At 41.4% G+C, this 16826-nt stretch overlaps 1 protein-coding gene and 1 pseudogene across 4 annotated transcripts in view; one reads left to right on the top strand and one right to left on the bottom strand.

Annotated features, from left to right (window-relative positions):
- The window catches only part of FAM3D (FAM3 metabolism regulating signaling molecule D), a 133785-nt gene that overhangs the window by 40574 nt on the left and 76385 nt on the right, over nt 1–16826 (bottom strand). The window lies entirely within an intron of this gene.
- LOC149458564 (U2 spliceosomal RNA) lies at nt 2142–2257 on the top strand (annotated as a pseudogene).

Below are 16826 nucleotides of genomic sequence, written 5' to 3'. Positions count from 1 at the left end.
TGTGTCTACACATATGGAATTTACACAGCTATAGATTCTATACTGTAATGACGGTACAGCAACATAGTGTAACTGTGATGGAGTGGTGGGCAATCTAGAGCTAACACACTGGCTGGGAGGGACACCAACTAACATCAACAGTGACACTAATACAGTGATCAGATAATAATGTACACTGTATTAATGACACTGACGGGGGGGGGGGGGTTATCTGTGAAGTGTCATGTGCGTCTTATGTGCTGTTGTTAACAGATTTAGTTGTCAGGGAGAAGAAACACAACCTCTGTTCACAGCACAGTGATCTGGCTGTGTCTGTGTAAACGTGATTTGAAAGAGCCGGTCAGCAGGTTTCAGCCACAATCATTGGCTGAAACCTGTTGATTGATGTGTACTGCATCCAATCACAGCATGGGTAGGCAGGGGGTGCCAAACCCAGAAACAGGCCCATGCCATACAGTTAGATAGTCTGGCCTGCCTGCGCCGCTTGTCTGCAGTATTGGGCAGATGGGAGATGTTAATGTAAAATGGATGTCTGGATAAAACTAAAATAAAACAAGTAACACTTACTTGGTTTTTTTAAGGCAATCGGTTTGCATGGTTTTAACAAGTAAATCGGATTGCTGTTCAAGTAACCACAACTCAACATTCAGAGTTGCAGAAAATATCACATTAGTTAGCCCAACCTAAATAAATGTGTCATTTGGAATACATTATACAGTAAACTTAACTTAAAATGATTTTGTTATTTTAAATGGCAAATCTGAGTACTCCATACTAACTTAAGAGTTCACCTAACGTAAAATTTCCAAGTACTATTCACTATTTTTTGTTAGTTGTGTATACTAAAGTGTAAGTTCACCACACTCAATAAGCATTTGTAAGAAGAAAATACAATTCTTATTCTAGTTTACTTGGTTTTTTTGAGGCAATCGGTTTGCATGCTTTTATTAAGTAAGGTTTACTAATTGGATTTTACAGTGTACCTAAACTGCGGTATATACGAGATGAAGCACATTATGTCATGCGCCGTATGAAATTACACCCATTGCAAGGTCTAAAGCCTAGTACACACAATGAGAAAATCAGATGAAAAATACTGCTTTCGGAGCAATCGTTCAATAATCTGATTATTGGTAAACAGCTTTCGAGTTGCCGAACACAACAGTTCATGCAAAATTATCCGAAGGATAATACAATTACAAATGATTTTCGCTAAATCAGTACAGTGTTCGTCTGTAAAAAAAAATTGAGTAACCATGACTGCGCATGCTTAGAAATGAAAGAATACATTACAATACATTACTGTACTTCATCGTGGGAGCTGCAATCTGTCTTATGAGAATTTTCATAATTGTACTAACCTATTCGTTTTGGACATGAGACTAGCATGCAAAAAAAAAAGGGACGATCATTCGTGTGATATTCTCAACGTGTGGACGAGGCTTAAGGATTAGGGTTTTTATTTTGAACATTGTATTGTTGTGCAGTGCATGTAAAAGTTGAGGCACATAACATCATGCACTTCATCTAATGCATGTGCAGTACAATACTGGTAGAAAAATCATGTTGTAAATGTTGAAAATGGCAGAGTCCAGGCAGCACAGAAGAAAATCAGTGAAAATGAAGAAAAAAAATCACATGGACATAGGTAGGTCTACTTGTGTATGTACACATATGTTACATGTTATTGGCAGTTTTGTAGAGGGGGGTCTTCTTTAAAACTTGGAAATTCGAATCCCTTTTATATTCTATCCAAAACTGCCTTGTGCCATGATGATGATGTGACTCCTGTGCGCATGTGCGGAAGTGACGTCATTGCGGCCCGGCCAATCAAAAGGTTGAAGAATCCATACCCAGAAGCAGGACTGGGAGAAGATGGAAGTGTCTGTTGCAGTTGAGGGGTGCTGACACTGCAGTGCTGGAGGGGATCATTTGGTAGATAAGTCTGCCATAATGTGTAATATGCTGTGCATACTAAACTAAAAAAAGTGGTTTTGCATACAATTTAGGAAGATACTATACTCTCACTGATTTAAAAAAAAAAACAAGCTGCTAAGGGGTACGAAACTCAGGCACCTTGAGTTGGCTGCACATTCCTACACTAAGATTTGTTGTCCAACTTTGCCAGAAATGGTATTAAATTCGCTTCTCGGCCTTTTGGCTAAGATCAAGTGTAGTATCTGTTCTTATCAGTGTCCAGTGGAAGTGCTCCCGGCCATTCTAGCTTTGCGGGGATGGCTGTTGTATAGTACCCTCACTGGTATGATGGGGGTCTGGAAGGCCAGTATCGGGGGGACAGAAACTGGGGAGCACCATGAGTTAAGCTGGGGCCCTGGGAGTAATTCCCCTGAGAAAGCTGGAAGGACCCAGTACCTCCTGATTTGGACGGATCTACCTTGGTCTGGCCAGGGGCTGAGGAGGCAGAAAGTCTGCAAACACGGTGCCCCCTGAGTAGTTGCCTCAGGGGTGCTCTGAGTAGCATTTGGGTGTGGGACCCCACGTTGTGAATGAGCACATGGTCACCGCGTTTAAAACACTTTTTGCACTGCGCCTCTAGGACTGGGCCTTTTGGCCAAGTCCTGGGCAATTTTTTTGCTACAGGCCTCAGGGCCTGGTCAGTGCACAATTTGGGCACGACCACTTTTTTATTATTTTTATAGATTATTTATTTTTATTTTTTTCTCACCCCACATTTGTCACTTTTTACTTATGTGTGTGTTTTTCTCACAGGATGGAGGGTGTGGGTCCTCGGGCCTGCCCTGAAGTCTAGGGGGAGGATGTGTGGCCTTTTGGTTCCTTCCTCCCCTGTCCCTAGGGGGTTTTCTCTTTGGGAGAGGCCCCTGACCAAGTACTGGATGTCCGGCTTCGGCTGGGCATAAGGAACGGTGGTCCACCAGGCCTTTTGGCCAGGAGGACCAAATGGGAACCTTGTCCCTGTCTGGAGCTTCGTGCCCCGGGGGATCAGGGTAGTGGTCCAACCCCTTCAGGGGTAGGACAAAGCACACCCCTAAGTGCACTTTTTGTGTGGTGTTTTTGCACTTGCACTTTTTTGTGAAACACTTACGGGTTTTTCGTTGTAGTTTGCACGTTTGCGGACTTAAAAAGAGAAATGGTATTATATTACATTACGTATAAAATCTTCCTTCCATTTTCTCACTCTCTGTAGCCCTGAAGATGAAAGCACTATTGACCTAAAAAAGCTTTGATATTTTATTCAATAGCAATGAAAATAACCTTTCACTTCCACCAGATTTTCTGATTTCTTGATTTTCTGCTTGTGCTTCAGAGACGTATCATGATAACTGCTAGAATCTGTCTGTGTGATCAGGTAAAGCGCCAACTCATCCTGATAGTGTCAGAATTTCTTCTGCATCTGCACACTTCATGGAAAAGGTTATCTGCTACTAGAGTAAAAGCCAGATGGCCATTCTGTAGAGATGAATGAAGATTGTGGTGTCCATGGAAGTTCAAGTGCTTGTAAAAGGTAAAGTTCTATTGGTTTTCATTACCTGCGCGGTGCAATGGTTTTGCATTAAGCAGCCCTGATCCTCTTCTTCTCGGTGCTCCAGGCCTTCCCCCCCCCCCCCCCCGTTGAGAACCTCTGCTCTCATGCACATTGCTGGATTGAGATCGGACTTAGGTAAGTATAAGAGGGAGCTGGGGTGGGGGATTGGGATGGCTGCTTGCAGAAGGTTTCTTACCTTAATGTAGAACAGCCTCTCAACTAGGGTGCCGAGGCACCCTGGGGTGCCCTGACATCTCTTCAGGGGTGCCTTGGCAAAATGTCTAAAAATTGCCCAAAACTTGTATACAAGCCAGCGGGTGGAACAAGCCTGCGTTTTAGTTACACAAAGCCGCAGGTTTTCATTGTGCACCATTAGGACCTTCTAGTCACCGGTGCCTGACAACCAATATAATCAGCAGTTGATAAGGAGGATGTCAGTTGCCTGCACAGCATCCTAGTTTGACCCTCCCCTGCCCCCTTTTCATCAGTGCTGGGGTCACATTAGCTCAGTGATGGAAAAAAACTGAGGGAGAAGAGAAACATTGGAATACTAGTCAGTACCAGTGTGCAAAAGTGTATTTTCTTTGGAAGAACAAAATCATCTCCAATGTTGGGTGTCCTACATGTGTGGATGTTGCTGCGTTATATAAAACTATTAGAATAGTTTTTTACATTTTATAATGAGGTGCCTCAAGACTGTCCATAATTTTAAAGGGTGCATTGACTGAACAAAGGTTGAGAAACACTGATGTTACTAAACCCACAACAGTAAAATCAGTCTGTATATGCAGTAAAGCATGCTTGTTATACTCACTGTGGAACGTAAGGGGTTAATGCTCCACATTGTGTAAAAAGGCTGTTTAATCCTTTCTTCTCTGCCCCTCCTCTGGTTGAAATGACCACCTGATACAGACTGAATCTGTGGTCACATGCGCATGCTCAGTTTGGTGTGTATTGCTAGAGTGTTTTTTTTTTTCTTGGGAGAGTGCATGTGATCAACACAGGGCCAATCAGCGCTGTCCAGACAGAGGGTCAGAGGTTTCATATCCTCCTAGAGCAAAAAGAAAACTCCTACAAGCTTAAACCAGTGCTCTGCTGGACACTGATAGAAGTCACAAGACTGCTCTAACTGCTGATAAGAAAAGGTATTTATCAGTATATATATATATATATATATATATATATTTACTAAAATAATTGCATTTCCATGTTGTGTGTACTGTGTGAGACTGGATATAGTGAATGCAGGGTCTTGGGTTTAGTATCACTTTAATGTAAAAAAGAAAATGTTTGCCTTTAGAACCACTGTAAAGACAGAGATCAGCCAGGAGATTTTTGAGGAAGAAGCTATGGAGCTTCTTCCTCAAAAATAAAACAACTGTTGAGATAGACATCAACCTCCTAGGGAGGGCATTCCTGTATGTATTTGCATTATAAGAAATAACATTATAGCACAACCATAAGGCTGACCCAAAAAAGTCTCCAATATGTAGAAGAAAAGAGAACGTTGCAGCACTTTAATTTTACTAAAACTTGTAGAAGCAGCAACAGGTTAGAGATTCCATCAGCCCTTCCTCAGGCAAGAAAACCAGCATCTGTTGTGTGAAACTCCACTTGTCTCCTCCGTCTTGAGGTGAATGAGGAGGAGAGCATGTCCTCACTCTAGTACAGAACACAATGTTGACAAGAAAGGACACAAATGAATGACATCCTTCCTTAAGATCTGCTTTATTCAAGGTCTGTATCACTGTGAATTCCCACCAAGCCAAGCCCCTGTGTTTCTCACAGGTAGGGCTTAATCATCAGGGATTCCGCCTTACCTGGGTGAAATGCATTAGAGGGACTGCCAGAAATACAGACCTTGAATAACCCGGATCTTAAGGAAGGATGTCATTAGTGTGAGGCCTTTCTTGTCTGGTTACGGTTTAACAAAGGAAATCTTTCTACATACAGGAACCAGATGTAACCCATTAAGTCAAAGAAACAGAATTTTTTGAAAATAGTATGTACAAGGACACAAATTCAAAAGTTAGCCCTAAAAATACTCAAATATAAAGAAAAACGACTCCTCATGTACCACATTTAGTGACCACTGGTTTAGAGGCACTCGAGGGTCTTGCAGAGGAGGAAGTTCAAAAACAGCTTTCTATTTGTCAACATTTCAATGAAGTTCAGTCCATTTCGTCTTGAGAAAGATGGACTGACATTGACAATAAAAACACTGCTGTTTTTGATCTTCCTCCTCTGCAAGACCTGTGAGTCTGTCTCTTATGGAATATTTGTGCTGGGCTAGCTAGTCTTTAGCTTTCTATGCGGTTTCCCCCACGTCATTAGGTCTGCATGGACTTATGTAGTTGGAATGTATTACACAGGGAAAACCACACAGAAAGTTCTTTACCTGTCAATCTTCACCCACGGGTTTTGAGCTTTGATCTGGACATGCATTTATTTCTGTACTTCATGTGATTTTTGTATTGTGATCTTTTTCTTTGATCTTTATTTTAGGTCTCTGTGAAGGAATAATATACCAATTTTCTTGTTTGTGTCCATGAAAAGTTTTGAGAGTTACCTTTTGGATTTGTGCCCCTATATATGTGTATTTGTTTATTCTGTTGCTATAGCCATGCAGTACTTCTAGTTTTTGTATGTATAGGTTCTTCCATTGTTAAAATGGTTGTAAAGTCTCAAGGTTTTTTACCTTCATGCATTCTATGCATGAAGGTAAAAAAAACCTTCTCTGTGCAGCATCCCCCCCCCCCCCCAGCCTCTCTAATATTTACCTAAGCCCCATCTTGATCCAGCCATGTGCACTGGAGTCTCGGCTATCCAGAGATTCTCTCTGCTCCTCTGCTGAGACTGCAACAAGAGCCATTGGCTCCTGCTGCTGTCAATCACAACCAGTGAGCCAATGAGATAAGACAGGCGGCGGGGCGGAGCTGGGGTTCCATGTGTGAAAGGATACATAGAGCAGTGGCTGGGGAGTGCACATGCTCGGGTGCCTTCAATGCAAGCAGCATGCTGTGGGGGCACCCGACATGAGGGAGGAGCACAGAGCGCCGGCGGGGGGACCTAAGAAGAGGAGGATTGGGGCAGCTCTGTGCACAATCATTGCATACAGCAGATAAGTATAGATATGTTTATTTTCCAACACAATGGCCTTAATTTGGACATGGGATTCCTCACTCATTATCCAACAGTTTTATGACCCCCTCTGTGACTCTTGTCCCAGCCCCTCCCCCCAATCTTTGCTTTTTCTCTTATCTCTAGTCTAATCCTAGTTTTATGTCCATTACTTTGTACATTTGTTTGTGTGTGTCTTTTTCTGTTTTTTTTTCCCCCTCAGAGATTGTTTCTTCTAACATTTTGCTAAAAATTTGTGTATTAGTACTGCTTGGACAAGAAGGGGACATACCTCAAAAGCTTGTCCTGAAAATTGAATGTTAGTGCAAATAAAACAAGTATCACAGACAGTACTCAATTATTAATGTCCAAAAAAATTAAGACTTTAGAAACACTTGAAATTGTAACTAGGTGTGTTTCAAATGCCTGAGGAAGGGCTAATAGAAGCCCGAAACACTGCTATGTTTCAACATAATGTGCTAATACATATTATAGACTTGCCCTGTTGAAGCCCAGTCCAGGTATGATACCCAAGATATACATTGAGGTCAATCAATTTGGAAACGGCTAGTGAGCCCTGAGACAAGCTGCAGTTGGATAGAAGACTGCATAATATAGTGAAGGAAATAAAAAGAATTAGCTTAGAAATTTCCCAAGAAAAGAGGTCCATCACCCAAGGACACCAACAAAGAACTGGAGTCCCCTGTAGGGGGAGGTGGCGTTATATGAGGGTGCACTGGAGGGAGATTCTAGCAAAGCGTTTGCCAATCTTCTGAAGGTAGTGGCATATAACCCATGGTCTACGACTACACTTCCTGTGTCCTGTATTGTACAATGAAGATAATAGTGTCTAAGTCAAGCTGATCTCATACACATTGATATCTATGAAAAATGTTTTTCCCTTTAAGTGCAAATCCAAGCAAATTATTACATACTGTAGCTCAAATACAGATATGTGAATAGACTTAAATGTTTTTTAAGAAAAAGCGCCACACCCTCTAAATCCAAAGCAGCAAATTCCCCACTCAAAAAATCAACAAATTTTTTGCTTAAACAAATAAATAAATAAAAGGAAGGCGCTAATTAAGTAAATAATACAAAGTGAATGTAAGAAAAAAATAAAAAATATTGTATAAAAAATTATGCAAAAAAAGTGTCCATAAATAATGTCCAAAAAGATTTTTAATTAAAGTCCACACTGTATTAGAGTCACCACAAAAAAATGTTTTTAAATCATCCAACTAAGCTCAAAAATAAAAATAAAACAAATACCTTTTTGCTCTAGGCAATATATAACAAATCAATTCTTGGATACAATACTGTGTAAATCAACGAACACATTTTCATCCAATGAAAAATATTATTGTGTGAATCAACAAACGATTTTTCCTCAGATCAAAAACCACCATTCAAAGATATAACAAGCCAAGCCAACAAGCGTGGCCTGCTGGATGCTGAGAGGAGGAGATCCAGAGCAAACGAAGATACGTTCGTGCACGATTGCCTAAAACACATGCTTGTAAAACTGGTGTCGGTGGAGACACCTGACTTGTGAGTTTTATTTGTTCATTAAAAAGTTCGTTATATGTTTAAAACTTGCTGCACCATGATTCTTATTTTCTTGCCTTTAAACATGGTCCCTATGGTATGGAAAGAGTCGTGAGATATATTCCTGGAAATTACCTACACCCTTGAATGGTGGAGTTTCATCTGAAAATTCGTTCATTTCTCACATCTAAGAATCGGATTGCGATATATCCTTGTTATATCTTTGAATGGTGGTTTTTCATCTGAGGAAAAATCATTCGTTGATTCACACAATAATATTTTTCATTGGAGGAAAAATTCGTTCATTGATTTACACAGTATTGTATCCAAGAATTGATTTGTTATATATTGCCTAGAGCAAAAAGATATTTGTTTTATTTTTATTTTTATTTTTGAGCTTAGTTGGGTGATTTAAAAACATTTTTTTGTGGTGACTCTAATACAGTGTGGACTTTAATTAAAAATCTTTTTGGACATTATTTATGGACACTTTTTTTGCATAATTTTTTATTCAATATTTTTTATTTTTTTCTTATATTCACTTTGTATTATTTACTTAATTAGCGCATTCCTTTTATTTATTTATATGTGAATAGACTTACCTGCCATTGAATTTGTATTTCTCTTCAGCCAGTTTTGTCATCTAAATACCTCTGCCAGCACAGCCAGGAAGGTCCTACAGCTGTAAGTGGCAAGTTTGCAAAGAATACTCATTCGCAAGCAAGGGAAATTTAAAAAAAAAATAATTTTCGCTTGCAAATGACTGGATGATTGCATCCAGTGCAGCTTCACCGAGTCATTCACTTGGTTAGGTGGAAATCCATTTTGCAAAGTGGACCTACTCTTCACCTTTAGTAAAGCAAGCCCATCTCTCTTCACCTTTAGTAAAGCAAGTCATCTGCCTGACTATACATTATGACAGAGCTGTGTGAATCAAAGGCTAGCTGTAAAGAATAACAAAACCTTTATCAAGTAAAATGAACTCTGCTGTGTGTTCCAATGTTTGCATGCAGTTTCACTTTAAAGTGATATTAAAGCTTCCCTTTTTTTAATTAAAATAACAAACATGTTATACTTACCTGCTCTGTGTAATGGTTTAGCACAGAGCAGCCCCGATCCTCCTCTTTTTGGATCCCCCTCCAGCAATCTCGGTTCCTCCTCTTCTCTATGTGCTTCCTTAGGAATCGCTTCCTATGGTGGCACACATGTGAGCTCGCTCCTGAACCCTGCTGTCTGTGTCTATTGACAGAGGTAGCAGGGATCGACCCTGCTGTCTGTGTCTATTGACAGAGGTAGCAAGAATCGGCCCTGTTGTCTGTGTCTATTGACAGAGGTAGCAGGGATCGGCCATGCTGTCTGTGTCTATTGACAGAGGTAGCAGGGATCGGCCCTGTTGTCTGTGTCTATTGACAGAGGTAGCAGGGATCGGCCATGCTGTCTGTGTCTATTGACAGAGGTAGCAGGGATCAGCCCTGCTGTCTGTGTTTATTGACAGAGGTAGCAGGGATCGGCCCTGCCCCCTGCTCCCTCACCACAGAATTAGTTTGACAGAAATGGGAGCCAATACCTCTGCCCAGTGAAAAGGGGGAGAGTGGAGGGAGACGATTCTTTCGGGCACAGTGCTGGATTGAGATTGGGCTCAGGTAAGTATAAGGTAAGTATAAGGGGGGTGGGGGTGTTACTTTAAAGTGGTTGTAAACCCTTAAATATACCTAGTGAAGTGACTGGCCTCAGGTGATATACAGAGATTAAACAAATCCTCCTATATAAATTGTACCTCTTATCTACAGATGTCTTTCCCCTAAATCCATTCAAAGTGCAGAATTTACACAGGATCTCTCACCTCTGAAAAGGGGAGGGGGGTGGGAAGCTGAAATTATAACAGTGGGCTGAGAGCTGATTGGAGGGAAGGGACACACACCCCTGCACACAGCACACAAGAACAGAGCTGAGCCTGTCAATCACAGGCTGTGTCCTCCTCGTCACCATTTTTCTGTTAGTGTCAAGAAAATCTGTCTGAAGTGATTCATGCTGATAGCAGAGGAATGAGGCACTTAGCGCTCTGGGTTGAGACAAGTACACACTATAGAGTGATCTGCTTTGTTCTGAGGTTTTTCTCTATAGAGGGATATGCTTTGTTAATTTCTGAGGTTTTCAACCACTTTAATGCTTAGAATGCGTTAAAGTGTTACTAAACTCAGGACCCTGCATTCACTATATCTGGTCTCCCCGGACCCTGCATTCACTATATCTGGTCTCCCAGGACCCCGCATTCACTATATCTGGTCTCCCCGGACCCCGCATTCACTATATCCGGTCTCCCCGGACCCTGCATTCACTATATCCGGTCTCCCCGGACCCTGCATTCAATATATCCGGTCTCCCCAGACCCTGCATTCACTATATCCGGTCTCCCCGGACCCTGCATTCACTATATCTGGTCTCCCCGGACCCTGCATTCACTATATCCGGTCTCCCCAGACCCTGCATTCACTATATCTGGTCTCCCCGGACCCTGCATTCACTATATCTGGTCTCCCCGGACCCTGCATTCACTATATCTGGGCTCCCACAGTACACAGAACATGGAAATGCAATTATTTTAGTAAATATAAACTGAGAAATATTGCTTGTTTATATAATATTAGGTTCTTTTGCAGGCTGGCTGGTAAGTATTGGTAAGTGTGCACCTTACTGCTAAGGCTGGTTATAGGTTGGGACGGTTGCCATTTTTTGTGTAATAAACGGCGTAATACCTTTTCCACTCAGCAGTTAGAGCAGTCTTGTGACTTCCATCAGTGTCCAGCAGAGCACTTGTAAATCTTGTAAGAGGAGTTTTCATTCTCCCCTAATTGTCTTATGAGGCTGCTTGACCCCTGGCTCTCTGTCTGGACAGCGCTGATTGGTCCTGTACTGATTACATGCATTCTTCCAAGAAAAATAAAAAAACTCTCTAGCAGTACACACCAAACTGAGCATGTGCACCTTACCCCAAGGTTCTGTGCTATCAGCAGATGGATTGAGGACTGTGGAAGAGTGGGAGCATCAGAGAAGACAGGATCAAATAGCCTTTGTACACAATGCAGAGGATTAACCCCTTAGGTTCCACAGTGAGTATAACAAGCATGCTTTCCTGCATATACAGACTGATTTTACTGTTGTGGGTTTAGTAACACTTTAAGGTGAAAATTCTTAAGGCTTTAGAAGCACTTTAATGTGTGTGAGTTTGCCAGTTTGCTTGATAGAAATGGGGATTTGTCCATTTCTTGTTAGCACTGTACTTCACGGTCACTTCAGCACCCATTACAGTGCATTAGCCTGCTCACAGTTAAGCACACATCTAGAATGTGGAATGATCAAAGCGCGCTGGAGTTTTTTCTTTCTTTTCTGAGTAGTTTCATATTCTTGTATTAAGAGTTCTCTTGTAAGAATACTGTCAGAGCAATATTCTTTTTAGAAATCATGTATTTAATATTACAATGGAAATGTGTATGTAACAAAGTTGCTAAAAATCTTTTTTACCCAAATGTCTCTTTCAATATATGTATGATCCTATTGCTGCATTAAAGCCCCTCTGGGGGTTCTTTGGGTGCGTGTATAGACAGTTAAGCACATTTCTTTGTATACAGAGCCTTGATGGATGGTATGTAAAATGATCCTATTATAACATGCATGTCCTGTTATCGGCCACATCGCAAAAAATGCAAATACAGTCTGAGCAACGCAAAACCTGACAGGTTCCAAAACCCCAATTGGACAGGTGATATGTTGTAGCTGGAATTTTCACTTCCTGTATGAATGTGACGGAGAACACGTATCCAGTTACTGCTGTAAGCATTAAGTATATTTACACATTGCTGGTATTTCCACTATACAGGGATAATGTTTAATCTCTGTAAACACAGCACACTAGCCTCTAAAACCTGAACACATAAGAACTCACTTAAATCGAATGTAGTCTTTTCATTTCTTTGTTTTCATGCTAAACATATGCATGGCTTTGTGCAAATATTCTTATTGATAAGTGTTAGTGTATTAAAACCTTGTTTGTATTTCTATCTTGAAATCAATATATGTACATGGAGGCCATATATACTCAATATACTGTATACACAGCACAAGCTCTGCTCACGTGTACATGGGGGCCATATATACTCAGTATACTGTGTACACAGCACAAGCTCTGCTCACGTGTACACGGGGGCCATATATACTCAGTATACTGTGTACACAGTACAAGCTCTGCTCACGTGTACACGGGGGCCATATATACTCAGTATACTGTGTACACAGTACAAGCTCTGCTCACTTTTTTTTGCAGTGCTACACGATGGTTGTGCTCCACTGCTAATGGCTAGTATTTACTAATTAAAAAGTTGTATTCTCTGTAACACATTGTGGAGTGTAGAAGTGGAAAACCGAGATACTCCTGTGCTTAGGGATGGACTCAATATCATTAGGACCACATAACGAAATTCTTGGGATATGCACGCCTTGATGCCCATAAAGGACCGGGGGAGTCCAAATATACTGCATAGAGAGAAACAAACAGAGGGCGCACCGGCCTAGTGCATTATTGAATGTTAAATATAGGTATTGTACTTACAAATAGTCAATAAATAAAAGGCACATCATGAAGGAACAGCTCTGTCCAATTTGCACTGCATATCTGTCTGTAATGAGAATTCTGGACATCCAAACCTGACGCGTTTCGAGGACTAGCCTTTTCCTCAGAGACCAATTCCACATTGTGGAATGTGCTTGTATCATAAAATTAGTAAAATCAATGGGAATGCTTAACCCTTACCTAGTGAAGTGACTGGCCCCAGGTGATACACAAAGAGGAAACAAACGCTGCTACAAACGCTGCTACATAATTTGTAGCTGTTTATCTGCAGCCCTCCTTTCTCTACAGCCAAATGCAGAATTTATACAGCTTGTCTGAGATTTCAGAAAGGGGGGCAGAGCTGAAGTTACACACTGCAGAGCTCAGTGAGGAGAGCTCTGAGAGCAGATTGGAGAGAAGGGACACACCCCCCTTCACACAGGAACAGAGCTGAGGCTGTCAATCACAGGCTGTGTGATGGAGCTCCCATTCCTGTCACCTTTTTATTCCTTGGTGTCAGGAAAACCTGTTAGAAGTGACTCATGCAGATAGCATAGAAACGAGGCAGCAAAGATAAATCACACTTAGGGTTCTAAGTGGAATTAAACTCCACTATATATTTTTTTAAATGGGTCCTCAGGAGGTTTAGGTCATAATCTACTAGTATGCACTGCATATTAACACATTATGGCAGACTTACCTGTCAACCTAAGCCCTCCAGTGCTGAGCTGTCAGTGTTCCAGCTCGTCCCGGGCATTTCCATCTTCTCCTGGTCTACCTTCTGGGTCCGCTTTGTTTGGCAGCTTGAATGGCTGGGCTGTGATGACATCAGTCCTGCGCATGCGCACTGGAGTCACTCCACCATAGCACAGAGTGCCACTGTAAATATACTTTGAGCTGCGCATGCATGGCTCAGTGTACATTACTGCTGATAGGCAAGGAGAAGCATTTAAGACAGAAGAGAACACTAGGGTCTCTTCTGTCATAAAAAACCTACCTGTCAGTGGGTTGTACATTTTTTAGTTTAATCTTGCTTTAATTCCTTCTAACTCAAACTCATTCGCAGACACCAAAGGTATCTACAAAATCCTCAGGCAAAAACTGAAACCATTGAGCCCTGTGTTGGATAAACATGCACAACTTGTCAGTGCAGTGACAAGATCAAGTTATACTATACTATGCATCACATTGGTGCATCTAACATCTGTAGGGAGCTGGTCACATGATAACATTAACACCCTATTCACACTTAGGCGACTTGTCATACGATTTTGGACATCAAAATTACATGACAAGTCATACCCCATGCTTTTCAATGACAACCATTCATGTATCAACTCAAAGTAGTTCATGTATTACTGTGGTCCACCGTTCATGCAACTTGAGGGCCATAGACTTCAATGTTAACCAGGGGCGGACTGACCATTTGGAAACTCGGGCCGGGTCAGTAGGGGGCTCCATGAGATGCCCCTGGTACCTTTTTCATAGGCTTTTTTGAGTTTGGGCAAGGACACAGGGGCCCCATGATCCCTTATTGCCCGGGGGCTCCATGAGTTGTGAGTCCGCCCCTGATGTTAACCCTCAAAAGTTGCAAGATTGTTGTACCTGCATGTTTTACATGCAACAGTAATGAAACTGTGGGAGCGACTTTGCAGAGGGACAAGTCACATCCAAGTCCCACCCATCCAAAATCGCGTCAAATTTACACCAAAGTTGCACTCCAAAGTCGCTGGAGGCGTAGGAGTATGAATGGAGCCTAAAACAAACATGATATATCTCTTTCAGAACATCCAGGGAAGAAGCTAAAGGTTTTTATGTGTGTACTTGTACCCCCGAAGTTGAAGAGAGACAGAACACACCTTTTGTGTCATATTTAGCTGTAGAGTTGCCTCTGTCTTGTATAGACAATTGGGTGGTTTACATAAACAGATTTTTTTGTATTTCCTTTATAATCACAAGACAATCTTCATACATATAAACAATAGATTTACATCAGTTTCCCCCTAGTATATGCAACTATAGGTCTTGCTTTGGGTTTGGGTTCTCCCATGGACTGGTAGCCGTGTAATGTATATACCCTCTGGATTATACGGGACGACCCCCCATACAGCGGAGTGTATATATTAACGTGACCACAGCAGGATACTTTTACTAAGAGTGATAACATATGATCCTGAGGAAGTGGGATGACCAGCGAAACGCGTAGACCGACTTATGTTATATTGACCACTATAATGTCACAACGCTGGAACTCATCATTACTAATGTGATCAGCATTTTTTTTACATCTGTAGTAATTGTTGACTTTTTATAAGATTTGGAGTAAAGCATATATGTTTTATGTAACTACTTTGTGATCATCTGGAATCCCAATGGCATATTTAAAGTCCAATTTATAACTTGGCTTTTTAATTTTGTTTTTATGTGTACTTGAATATCTGATGTTTGTAATCAGGGAGTCATTAGATAACTGTGCCCAGGAGCGGACTGACCATTTGGAAACTCGGGCACTGCCCGAGGGCCCAGGGTCAGTAGGGGGCCCCATGAGATGCCCATGGTACCTTTTTCATAGGCTTTTTTGAGTTTGGCAAGGACACAGGGGCCCCATGATCCCCTATTGCCCGGGGGGCCCCATAAGTTGTCAGTCCGCCCCTGACTGTGCCACTAACACTTCATTAAAGATTAAGAGGTCAATGTGACAGCCACTTAAAGCTCCCACAGTAAAACTAAGGTGAGACTAAACAATATTATTTTCTAAATTCAATCTATATTCATCCACTACTTAGCTCTCATGCACACGGGACGTTTTGATAACGCCGGTAACGTTAGCTGTGTAAAGTCACATTAAAAACTTGAGTTTTTCAGCTTTTTTTTACCATTTTCGCATTAGCGTTTAGCGGCGTTTTCTCGCGTTTGCATTTTTTTGCAAAAAAAAATAATTATTTTTTTTTGGTAAAAAAAGTCCATAAACGTCAGTTTGCGGCACTTTACCATGTTTTTCCACGTTTTTCACCGTTTTTCAGCATTAGAGCATTTTTACAGCTAAAAAACTCCTCTAGAAACCCACTAGTTTTGGGTTTTTTTCTTGCCAAAAAACACATAGGATAACATGCTGGGGAGTTTATTGACTGTAGAGCAAAATGTGAAACGCCAAAAACAGTAGCTGTAAAAACGTCCCATGTGCATGAGGGCTTAAAGTGGGACTAAACCTTTTCAGCCAAATAAATTGCCATCTTAATCTCTGTTTGTCCTGCAGCTGCCATGGTGCTGCACATCAGGTGATCAGGTGTGATACCAGCTACTTAATGGTTTGACAGTTTGGTTGAAAGTACAAGCAGACGTGACGGTTAACAATCCCAGCATCCCTGGAATTGAATTGCTTTTTGAAACCCTTAAATCAATGACTTTAGTTCCACTTTAATAGCCCTGTAATTATTTTTCATGAAATTGTTTCTTACTGTGTTCTTGTGCCTCCCCCATCACTTCTGTGCAGTGCACATTTGCGATCATGCGCTCTGCTCTATGAACACTACATATCCCAAAATGCATAGTACACAGTCCACCTCTGGAGCAAGCAAAAGAGGGTGACTATGTTCTTCCATACCGTGGAGGATGCACTGAGTTTTTCTGCCTTCCTATAAAATCCTCCGTGATCTTCTGAACCTCTTCTTTTCCCTTTCACATCCATTTTTTGGAATGTGCAGTGCACGTTGTTTGCAATCATGTGCTCTGCTCTATGAACAGTACATATCCAAAAATGCATATTCCATAGTCCATCTCTGGAGCAAGCAAACAAGGGTGGCTATGTTCTTCCATACTGTGGGGGATGAAAATAGCCACCCTGTAGAAACAAGTCAGATCACAGCAGCAAAAGCAAAGGAATTTGGGGATTTGGAGGAGACTCAGAGCAACAGAAGACACTTTTTATATTTTATTTTCTAAACCAAAGTTTAGGGTCACATTAATTTGGCAAAAAGAAACTCATCTTCTTTGGGACTGGCACACTTTGAACATTAAAAGCATGTTACTTGATGATAGCACAGTGGC

Source organism: Staurois parvus, unplaced genomic scaffold (assembly GCF_062004578.1).
Source record: "Staurois parvus isolate SC_StPar_1 unplaced genomic scaffold, SC_StPar_1.0 ptg000283l, whole genome shotgun sequence".
In the NCBI taxonomy this organism is placed as follows: Eukaryota; Metazoa; Chordata; class Amphibia; order Anura; family Ranidae; genus Staurois; species Staurois parvus.
Note: the sequence above shows the minus strand (reverse complement) of the source record. Positions and strands in the feature narration are given on the sequence as shown.